Source organism: Aptenodytes forsteri, unplaced genomic scaffold (assembly GCF_000699145.1).
Source record: "Aptenodytes forsteri isolate BGI_AS27 unplaced genomic scaffold, ASM69914v1 Scaffold379, whole genome shotgun sequence".
Classification (NCBI taxonomy): Eukaryota; Metazoa; Chordata; class Aves; order Sphenisciformes; family Spheniscidae; genus Aptenodytes; species Aptenodytes forsteri.
The window spans coordinates 2,033,276-2,044,259 of record NW_008794088.1 but is presented as its reverse complement, the minus strand read 5'-3'; the positions used below and the strand labels follow the sequence as shown (position 1 = coordinate 2,044,259).

At 44.7% G+C, this 10,984-nt stretch overlaps 1 protein-coding gene across 1 annotated transcript in view; it reads left to right on the top strand.

The window, feature by feature from the left end:
* ARHGAP31 (Rho GTPase activating protein 31) overlaps positions 1 to 10,984 on the top strand; it is a 60,953-nt gene that overhangs the window by 25,349 nt on the left and 24,620 nt on the right. The gene's annotated exons all lie outside the window — the stretch shown is intronic.

Sequence of the window (10,984 nt, the reverse complement as noted above, 5' to 3'; positions counted from 1 at the left end):
AAAGGGGGGGGGGGGAAGTTGTTTTTCTTCACACTGGTTTGCAGCCTGTCCTTTGCCAAATGGAAAACAAAATAAAGAGCAAAATATGGAATGTATCAGGAATCCGTTGGGGGGCTTGGAAACCAAGGAGTGCAATTGCAAAGTGACTAGATTTACTACTTTAGTAACAGCTGGATTTTGCTTTTTTTTCCATTGTTAACACTGGGAATGACCCTCAGCTTGATAACCCCTGGCACGCACATTTATTGAGAGATGAAGGGAGAGGGAGGCTTGTATCCCATGTGGAACTGGGGGATTTTCTGTGTGGGAGAAAAGTCATGGGGACAACTGCTCCTGCTGGAGGCAGAAAAGAGGAGTAGCATGCAGATAGATATCTCTCCTGACTTGTCCCTACTACGTTAGGGGATAGAAGCCTGTTTGGGGAATAAGAAGATTGCATCATGCTGTAATATTTTATTCAGCTTTGTTTCTTTTCCTCTTTTATTAGGGCCTGTAAAAGCCATATCGTGCCTCCTTTCATCACTGACCTTCTGACAGAACTAGTTTCTGTTTCTGATCCCCTTACCCCTCTGCCAGGCAGTTGCAGGGGTACAGTCCTTGCAGGTCAGCCTTGGAGAAACCATGCCGTATGCTCTGGGTGCATCTCAGTAGTTATGTGCCGACATCCTGGGGTGGAGGTAGACACCAACAGCAGGGCAGGAAATATTTTCTTCTAAACAATCCCAGCCCAGCATCAGCCTCTAGAAGGCTGGGAGGCTGTGTGACACCATCTGTAAATGCTGTTCTGCCTCCTCTGCTGTCCTTGGCAGGCTTTGGAGAGCGAGCGAGCTGCCCTCTTGCAACATATGCGAAGTGTTGATCTGCCACAAGGCTGGCAGATGGAGCAGTGCTGTATTCCCTGCTGTCTCTGAAAGAAACCCTGAAGGTGCAGCACCACATCCAGATGTTGAAGCCAGGCGGCTCAGCAGCCTCTTTTAGACCTCTTTACCATCCCTGGGTTTATGGAAAGGAAAATACAATCTCTGCGATCAAGGCTGTAAGGTACACTTTAGAGGACTGCAGCCTCTGGAGATGAAAAGGTGTAGCCAAAATGACCCATATCCCATGGGCTACCCTTCTTAACTAAGCTACTGAGTCAAACCAGTCCACTGAGACTGGTTCTGGACTTGCTGATGTAGAAATCCATGCATGCTTAAGGAATTCACCCCTCAAACAACAGCTTTCCTTGGCTGAGAGTAAGTACTTCAACCAGAAAGGCCTTCAGCACAGTAGCAACATACAGGGCAACGCAGTAGCTAAATGCCCTTTGCCTGGGACAGGAGAGCATGGAAAATGTCTGTGGCAATGGCTTACTCTCTGGCTGGCTGAGCAAGCTTCAACAAGCAAGAGCACCAGCATGTAGTGATGTATCCCCCTAGACCTATGACATCAGCCTAGCAAGACTTTTGCAGCTTTTGACTCTGTAAATACCACCTTTAGGTATTAGGCTTTGATTGACACCTCGTTTAAAAAAAAGCTATTTCTCTCAGAAGAATTTCCTGGTATTGCACATGAAACCTCTTACACACACATATATACATACATAAATGAATATAATTGTATATGTAAAAATACATGCATATATGTATATGTATGCACACACACATATATGTTGATATATACATAGATACACATTTATTTATGTATAGCGGTATGTGTGTCTGACCAGGTGCTGCTTCTGGCAGAATCTTCTCCATGCTGCTCAGACACAGAAACTGAGCCCACAGGCTGTGGCAATCATATGTCCTGGGCATTACTTAGGGTGGATAGAATAGCACCTCGTTTCACCAGACAAACAGCAATCCGAGTCACCCACAGCTTAATCCTCTTCAAATAAAGACTGACTTGTTTTCAACCTCCCCTGAGCAGGGTTGGGAGGAGCATTTCTAGGTGATCTTCCACTGCCAGCAGCAGTCTTAATTCTCCACTCTGTGTTGAACCTCACGCCATCATTTTATGCTCCTGTAAAGCTGGTGAAAATGCTTCTATCATTCACCTCATTTGCTAGTAATTGCACGCCACAGTAAGAGCTAAGAGAGGGTAGAACAAACAGATTTTTTTTTTCTCTTGTGGAAAATACTGCTGAATTCAATGGGATTTTTTGTATGAGTGCGGTTCTTTGGGTCAGGCCCAGACAGCCTTGCAATGAAAACACTCAATCTAAATATATGCTCAGCAACTGAGCAAAGATGGATTGGATTTTGTGCTGCTTGGCTTCAAACTATAATGACTGATTATTGCTAGTGCCTTCGCATGTTTGTTTTCAATCAGATTGACATCATAAAGCCTTATTTACTTTTTCTCAAAAGTCTGTTTTCATTTGCCTTTCACTTCTCATTTGCAGCCTTTACGGGTTTGTATTTAGGCTCCTCATCTGTCTGTCTGTGATATATAATGATCCTCAGCAATTTTCCCTGCTCTTTGCCCTAAGTTGTTGACTATCCATAAAACAGCCCATTTGGAATAACCTCTGGAAATTGCCGTATCCACTTCTCACTAGGAGAGCCCTAGAGGCCAGATCAGTGAGAGGCCTGAATGAAAGAACATTGCTGCATAATCTAGTGTCAGGCTGCATCGGTCCATCAGTGTGACAGAGGGCAAAATAAAAAGAAGAGAAAAGATAAATATGTGCTGTGAGATTCAGCCATGCAATTTTTCATCCATATAAGAGCTTGGGTCAGGACCAGCTTCTCAGTTACTTTGTACCTTGCTACCAAACATTAACCTGGGCTCTCACTGGGGTGATTGGCCCCTGCTCTCCCTTTCACACACCTGAGCTCATTGGCACTGCCATTCTGCATTAGCTGGCACAGTTGGATGTGTGCTTTAAAGCTTGGGAATGTCTGTCATATACGCTTGTAACTGACTTGCTGTGCAGCAAGCGTAGAAGGAGAACCATCAGTGCTGACGGACCTCCAGCCTACCCTTGCACATTCAAAGGGACAACAATGATTTCCTGGGAAAGAACCGCAGAGAGAACTGCAGAAAAGCTCACCTTGCTGCAGCACCGGAGCTCATGAGACAACTGCCCAGCTCCTCGCTTCACTCTGTCTCTTCACCAGCAGGATAACAGCAGCATAATTTTTCCTGAAGCCTCCCAAGAGCATCTATTTGGGAATTAGTTGCTTCTTTGTCACCAGCATGCCATCACTATGAAAGTGGATGAAGGATCTGTCTAACAGTGAGATAGCATGACAGAACAGCACAGAAACTAGAGACAAATTCTATATCCTATAGAGATTGCTATAGATTTCAGTGTATGGAGGTGGTGTTTGTGAAAGGCACAGTACAAAGGACTTAAAAACTCTTTAACTAGTAGCTGGTGTTTTTCAGATGCATGTCAAGATCTAAGCACCCAGAATTTCTTTCTAACAGCCCCAAAGGCTTCCTTATAAAGAGAAACCTGGAATCCCTGTTGCCTGGCACACTAAAGTCCAAGTCGAACAGGAATAAGGAACAAGCTAACACTGACAGCCAGGTAGGGAGTATGCGTTGATCCCCTTGAAATTGCCTTTCTACAGATTCTGGGATCCTAAGAATCCCGTGTAAGAGTTCCCATGTGTCAAGGGAGATGTTGGTTTCTACACACTTTTTACAGTCAAGAAATGGGTGTAATAGCTTACAAGTCACCTCTAGAGTAATTTTGGGACTGTAAGAAACTGAGCAAGTCTGCATCAGCTAGCAGGCTCAGGTAAAAGATGGAGACTGTGCACTGTTTGTTTTCTAACTTGCTTCTGAAGCCCTGGTAAATGAAAACATATAGGTCAAAATCTGTTGAGAGGAGGAAAAAACTTCTGAAGTCCATATATTTTCCTTGCTTTGTTGCCAACAGTTAAGTAGGTTAGCATGGCTTACATTGGTGTCCATGCTTAAGAAGAGAGCGGAGAAAGGAAGGAAAACATGATACAGTGTGACACCTGCAGTCCATAAGCTTGTTTATTGATCTGGATGAAAGGCAATGGGCACTCAAGAGACTTCAAACGGAGCCTACATCACTGGCCGTCCGTCCCAGTGCTCAACGCTTACCTGCACTCTTCCCTTGCAGGCTGCTTCTCCCGGATCCCTTGAGCTGCAGCGTCGGCATTGCCCCGCTCAGTCCTGCGCTCCATCAGCGCTGATGCAGCCTTTGGATTTGGCAGTGTTTTTAGTATGTGTTGTCAGAAACGAGGTTAATGGCAGAATTCCTGTCTCACAGCCTGCTTATCCTCATAGTATCTAGGCATTTACCCAGATGGAGGTCAATTCATTATATGCAGCTTCAAAACTATTCTGATCTTTTCTATACTTATACCCGAGTCCCTTTTCTGAGACAGCATAAATTGTCCCATTATTCCTACCTCCAGAATTAATTACCCCAATTGCCTGTGCTGTAGTGAACAAAACGCTGTACAATATACACCCTAATCTGCTGTGGATCAGAGTTGTTAGGATTCAAATGGCTAACTGAGGACGTGCACAGCTCATTGACCTGCCCTGCAGAACCTAAGCCACTGTTTTCCGAGGTGGCTGTACCAGAGAGTCATAAAAGTTAGGAGTGGAGATATCCTGTTCGGTTATCTGGTCTTTTTTTGCAGGAAACCCACAGCAGGATGTTTTCCTAACAAAATTATTCTAGTATTTAGTACAACCTCTTTTCAAAAGTGCCTGCATGACAGAATCTGCCAGCTATGTCAAGGTACTTGTCACATTTCAGAGGGGCATGGTGACCTCCAGGGTTGAGAGTCAGCATTCAATGTCTGCTTGTGCAGTGCTTTCTCTTAGGCTTTCTTTGATGTGTGTTGTCGGTGAGCTGGCCAGGTCTGCCACGGGCTCTTTCATTTCTGCCTGGAACATCACAGTTGTCAGATCTGCTCTGGAAAATCAGGTGTTCCTACATGTCTTATTTAGATATTTGAGATGTGAGCTGGGTATAATATCAATGGGAAAAAAAATCCCTTGATAGTGGTGCCATTGACTTCATTCAAACTCACACTGGGCCTGCAGGCTGTGTTGAAATGCATTTGCTTGAAATGAGTGTGCCACATCCCAAACAGTGCTCAGCGTTTCCACTTCCCGCTCAGGCCATGGAGGGTGATGGCATCTGACAGATTCAAGATCTGTTTTTCCTACGTCTTTGCCCAGGAGAATCGCAACTGCGTTCAGGATGGTGCTTTCATCGCAGGGAACAGGACTGTTGTGCTAACCTTCATGACATTGCAGAGACGTTTCCCACAGAAGTAGAGGGAGAAAAAAAAATGAAGCCTGTGACTCGTATGGTGATTCAGTTGTGCTGTCCATGCAGACAGGATCACCTTGGCGCCAGCTATTTGTCTTTTTTTACCTGTGTTTATGGCAGCTAAGGGGGAAGAGGCGAGGAGGATTCTAACAAGGTGATTTGTTTTTAAGCCTGTTTGGTGTTGTTTAGCTATCTCATGCTATTCAAACACAGGTGTGTGTGTGCATAGGGGGGTTGTGGTAGCTCAGCGCTAACAGCCAAACTAAACATTGGAATTTGATGGTGAGGCAGTTTATTTTTTCTTCTGTAAAATGAATTTAGTGCTGGTGAAAAGTATGCATAGACATCCTGGAGACTAAAGCCCTCTGTTTGTCCTTGTAGCAGTTATGTCCAGGCAGGGCAAACCCTCCCCATCCCCAGCTCTGCCTACTGCATCTCTGAGCAGGAGAGATCCTCTGCAGCAATTTCGGATGCTGTGGTCCTTTCCATCCCTGGCCACTGCTAAAAAGGAGATGGTGGAGGGCAAAGGAGATGATACCTGGGGGCAAGGCAGGATTTATCCTTAGCTGCAATGGGTTAGGGCTATGCATTGGGAGGCAAACTGGAATTGTGACTGCCATGCTGGACCAGGGCTTGGGCAAGCTGCAGGGAGGAGAGCACAGTTTGATCTCCTCTGGAATCTGTTTCTCAGCCAACCTTATGCCTAGTAAAAATCAGACAAGATCAGACAAAAAAAAAAAAAAAAAAAAAAGAAATCTAGTGAATCAGCATTAAAATTTGCGATTTAAAGTAGGAAGCATAAGGAAATGCAGAAAAATGTCACATCAGAGATTCTGACTCTCAAGTATCTTGCCGTTTATACAATGCTATTCCTTTCCTGTGATTAGGAGGCCAAGTTAATATATTAGTATGTTCCAAAATGTGTACTGTTTTGTTATTTTTGTTTGTACAAAGTAACAGCTCTTGCTTAGTACAGACTGAAACACTTATTTTTTAGGAGGAAATATTTCCTAATTTAGTCATTTAAATTGAAACAAGAGACTATTTTGACCTTTATTGTCATGCTATTGACATAGCATGATAGGAAGCATGCACTACTATTGAGGGCAATGGAAGACAATTAAAAAAAATACTAACATGTAACAAAACCAAAATGGTGAAATAAAAATGCCCACAACTTTTTTTATGGCACAGGATTAATTTTTGGGAGAAATTAAAAAAAAACCCCCAAACTATTTCCTGCAAGTCAAACATCAAAAAGTTGATGTTTCAGGTGAAATGAAAGGTCTGCATTTATCTTCCCATTACTTGAACTAAAATTAAAATAAAATTAGAGAGGATGTGAAACCTCCTCCATGTGGCATAAATCAACCACTAAGGAGGACCTGAGTAGCTCTGTCACTAATTTTTATCCTTGCAAGGAGCCTTCTGAGATAACAACAGAAGGATAAAGGCAAAAATGAAGCCTGCTGCTATTCAGTCCAGTTCAGTCCAGCGTACCCTGAATACATGACTCAGTCCGCGTTAGCTAACTTTAAACACAGTCTTACTGGACAGTATTCACCCTGACTGGTTTGGGTGGCTGACTTAGCAACCTTCTCCCTAGGGTCCTTCTGTAGCCCATGGAGACTAAAAGTTTCTTCTGGAAGGCGGCACTGAAGGCTACAGGGCATTGCTTGCACCTCCTGTTGGACCAGGGTCTTTCTCACTCTTTGCTGGCTTTGGTGGGAGACCAGGAGGCCATCCTCCCACCGGTCGTTAGATGGGGTGACTCCCTCTCTTCCTAGTGTTCCCTCCTACTAGGGATCCTTGGTGATTTAGTTAGGTGCATGCTTAAAGGTCTCCCTGGCTTTGATCCAAAATGCTCAGCCCTGCGCCAGACGAAGCCTTTGTCAGGCAGGCAAAGAGAGAGCACCTTGCTTGCTGGTGGGGAGGTTTGGTGGGTGGTGGTGCCATGGCTGGGAAGGGACAGGAGAAGGGAGAGATGTCCCCTTCCCAGCAGTGCTGGGAGGCGAGAGGCTCAGCGCACATCGCTGGCACTGGCAGCTCGTGGGATCAGGAGGGGAGGAGAGGGAGGCGCGATACCTGGCCTAGCAGGAGCCGCACACACGTGTAAAGGAAGTGGCATGAGCTGTGGTCACGGAAAAGACCCTGGTGAAGGTGAATGTCTGCATACGCTGAGCTCAGAGGTGATATCCAGTGAGAGTGGAATGAGTTACTGTGACTGCCCTTCTGGTTTATTTTTGTCTAGGGGAAGAGAAGTATTGTCTTTTGTGTGCAGTATGTTTATAACTCAATTTCCCTTCTGCCTGATGCCTTGCTCCATCTCTTCTCCTCCTCCATCTGGTTTCTATTGTAGTTTTAAATGAGGACAGTTTGGCTGTCTGGCAGAACAAGCGGGGTCTGTGTGACACCAGCTGCCTCTTCCAAATTCTAAGCCTCCAGCACAGTTTTAATTATAGAAGTGTCAAGATTGGACAGCCCCACCCCCCACCCCTTTCGGTGCCTGCACACACACGCACAGCCCCTGCTACAAATCCCCACCACGTCCAATCTTCCTTTGGGAGAGACCCAGCTCTGTGATTTACGTGTGCCCTGTAATGCCGATGATAGAGTCCCATTGTAAAGTGCATGCTAGAGTCTGCACCGCCCCACATTTAGGGTTGATCACAGCTTTTGTTTTGGTTCATCGGAAGCCACGTCCGAAATAATCAAACCGCCTCAGAGATGGCTGGAAGTGGGAGAGAGCCGCTCACTGCCACTCTAACCTCACCTCCCCCAAGTGCCCGAAAGACTCAGCTTTGTAGGAGATCAGAGCTGCTCAGGAATTTCAGAGCTGCAGGTTCTGCTCAGAGAAAACATTTATTGTGCTCCAGTTTCATACAAGTGCTGCATTTAGGGGCATGCTTCGTAGGAAGCTGATGCAGTCCCTTCACCTCCAGGGATCTGAGGTCAAAGTCTGTAATTTTGCTTGCGAGTGAAATGTGTCCTATGTGGGATTTTTTTTTTGACATCACAAAACCGCCACACATTTTGGCATAACTGGCTGTTTCTCTTCATAAGAGCCAAAGACCTGGTAGGGCAGGAAATCATGTACATGATGAGTGAAGGGCGCTGGCAGAGATATGTGAGAAGCCCAGGGCTGGAAAAGCAGGGAAGAGTGCAGGGCTGGAGTAAGAGATATCTGCAGAGCTCAGTGCATATTGTCTATCTGCAGTCTATAAGGTTGTCTCTGCTGTGGAGTCTTCACCCACTTTTAAAAATGGGTTGAATTTTATGTTTGCTACAGGTTATTCCCCTCAGGCCCCTTTTTTTTGCTTACCAGTCCTCAACAGATGGATCTAGCCTTCTGTGTTTTTGGTATAAGAAGTTTGCTTACCTGCCTGAGGCCTCTTGAGCTAATTTAACCCAAGGAAACTTAAAACTCAGCAAAAAACAAAGTGTGATTTAAATGGTCTTACTTTGAAGAGGTCAAATTAGTCACAACAAACATCAGTATATGCATTTTTATTTGGTGTGCTTATTCTTAACACTGAGGTTTTAAAAAGTATCTAATAAAGGGTGCTGTGGGCACGGACCTCATTTGTGTGACAGCTAGGCACCATCATATGAAGTTTGTCTATACAAAAGACTATTTAATTTTTAAACAAACCTTGTCATGTGGCTGTCCTGCTCAAATAGGTTTTCTGTTCAGTTAATTCTTTTTCCAGGTGGCATGGAGTAGTTCACCCATTCTCCCACACAAATGGATCTGAAGTGAACATGGATCTGCCTAACTTTCATTTTTGCTGTTTACATTAGATTTATTCCCAGAGACCCCTACCAAGAAGGAAATCTTAATATGCCATGTATGCATAGCTCCCGCCACAAAGATGGTACAGCCTGACCAGACAGAAATGAAGAAGAGGCCTGAAGTCATTTGCCTTTCTTTTTTTTTTATTTCTAGCATGCTCATCATCATATGATCTGAATTCCCTACTGCAGTTACAGATAATCAGGTCTTACTCAGAGATAGGAAGGTCCTCTTTCTTGATATGTCACTTGGGCTTTTCTTGGCAGGATTTTAAGGAAATTTCATACTTTTCTTTTGCTCTGTCTCCTTCCACATCATCTAGTCATCTTAGGAAGTGGGTGCTGTAGGTACTGAAAGAAATGCTTCCCATGTTCCTTCTGGAAGGCACTGATGTGCCTTCTCCTCAAAAGTCCTTGAGGAGAGAATCCTATAGCTTTGTAACTGCTGTGGACAAAGCTTTGACTCTGTAGACTTCACCTGTTCTCTTGGCAATTTCATGTTTTCCCATGAAGATTGTTGTAGCAGGCTAGGGCCCCTGCCAGAAGCTCAGCTGTTAGTCTTAGCCCAACAACTTGAGGGTCTTAAAAATCAGCCCAAGGGCTTTGAGTGTGACACAGCATGGCTAATGTACCTGCATTATGAGTCCCTGCTCAAAAAAACATAAAGTCAAATTTTCCCTATTGTTCTGAAGAGGCTCCTTTAACTGAGGAGAATTAGTCTGTTTGGATCATTCAGGCTTCCAGGTAATCACTGGCACTTTGTGTATTCCTCCATTTGGGTTGGCCACGCTGAGAAGAGAAGGGACACACAAGAAGGACCTCTTTACCTCCCTCAGTAAGAGTTGGGAGCAGAAAGGTAGCACTTCCCTAACTGAGTGGGCTCAGTAATAGCGTGTCACTGAGGTAGGCACCATCCCTCCTCACCAGAGCCTGTGCTTGGTAGGGGCAAGTCCAGCCATGAGCTGGCTCTGGCCTCAGCGGCACCCATGAGAAATACAACAATGTACCAGCTGTTTTTTGTTCAGGCTGTCCTTGGAGTGCTGTCTTAGGATGCCACCTGATGAAGCACATGTTAATATGTCATTATGGTCCTGAACTTCAAGCGGAAGAAGTCAAGTAAGGTCCAGCCAGAGGCATTATCTCTGTGGTGTTACTGCAAAGATGCAGTAATTTCTATGCCTGGCTTTTCAGTCAAATGTGTGGCTTAGTCTGTTTTCTTCCATACAGCTTTCTGAATGCACAGCATTACAGCGGGGAACTTCTTTAACTTCTGCATTTACTGACTTTTGTGCTTATGGCTGTGTGAAGCATTGCGTTAAATACACAGCAGTTTCTAGCACCTAATAAGGAAGGGCTCTCTTACTGTTATTGTTATAGCTAGGGTTGTTATAGTACTGGGGACAGGGAGGCTTGGTCTCACCAAGAGGATGAGGGTTTCCTATACCTATATAATGGGGAAAAAATAAACATACGCTTTGGGTCCAGGTCTGGATGTAAATGTTGTGCTTCAGGCTCTTCTCAGCTTTAAGGCTGGTTAAGTCTTCGGCTGGTTATGTTGATAGAGTTCTTTGAAGCCAATGTCAGATTTTGTCAGTGTGCAGATCTAGTCAATATTTGAACTTTATACCCCCTCTGTGGGAGTTTATGAGCACTAAACTGTGGGTACATAGGCTTATATGGAAGTGCGAATGCTTCTCTGATTTTTATCCAAGCCAATCAGACCTTTTGGCACGATTCAGCGAGGATGGAGCTCTATCTTGGGGAGGGGGGAGGTTCCCAGGACCTCATGCTTTACCTCATGCTTTCAATTAGAATGAAATTACCTCTTTTTCTGGAAAGAAAAGAAAAAGGGAGAGAGAGAAATGCTACCTTTCTTCCCACAATGTTTCTGTGACTTCAGGCTCAGTCATTGTCATATGGCAATGAGCGTGGCATGGC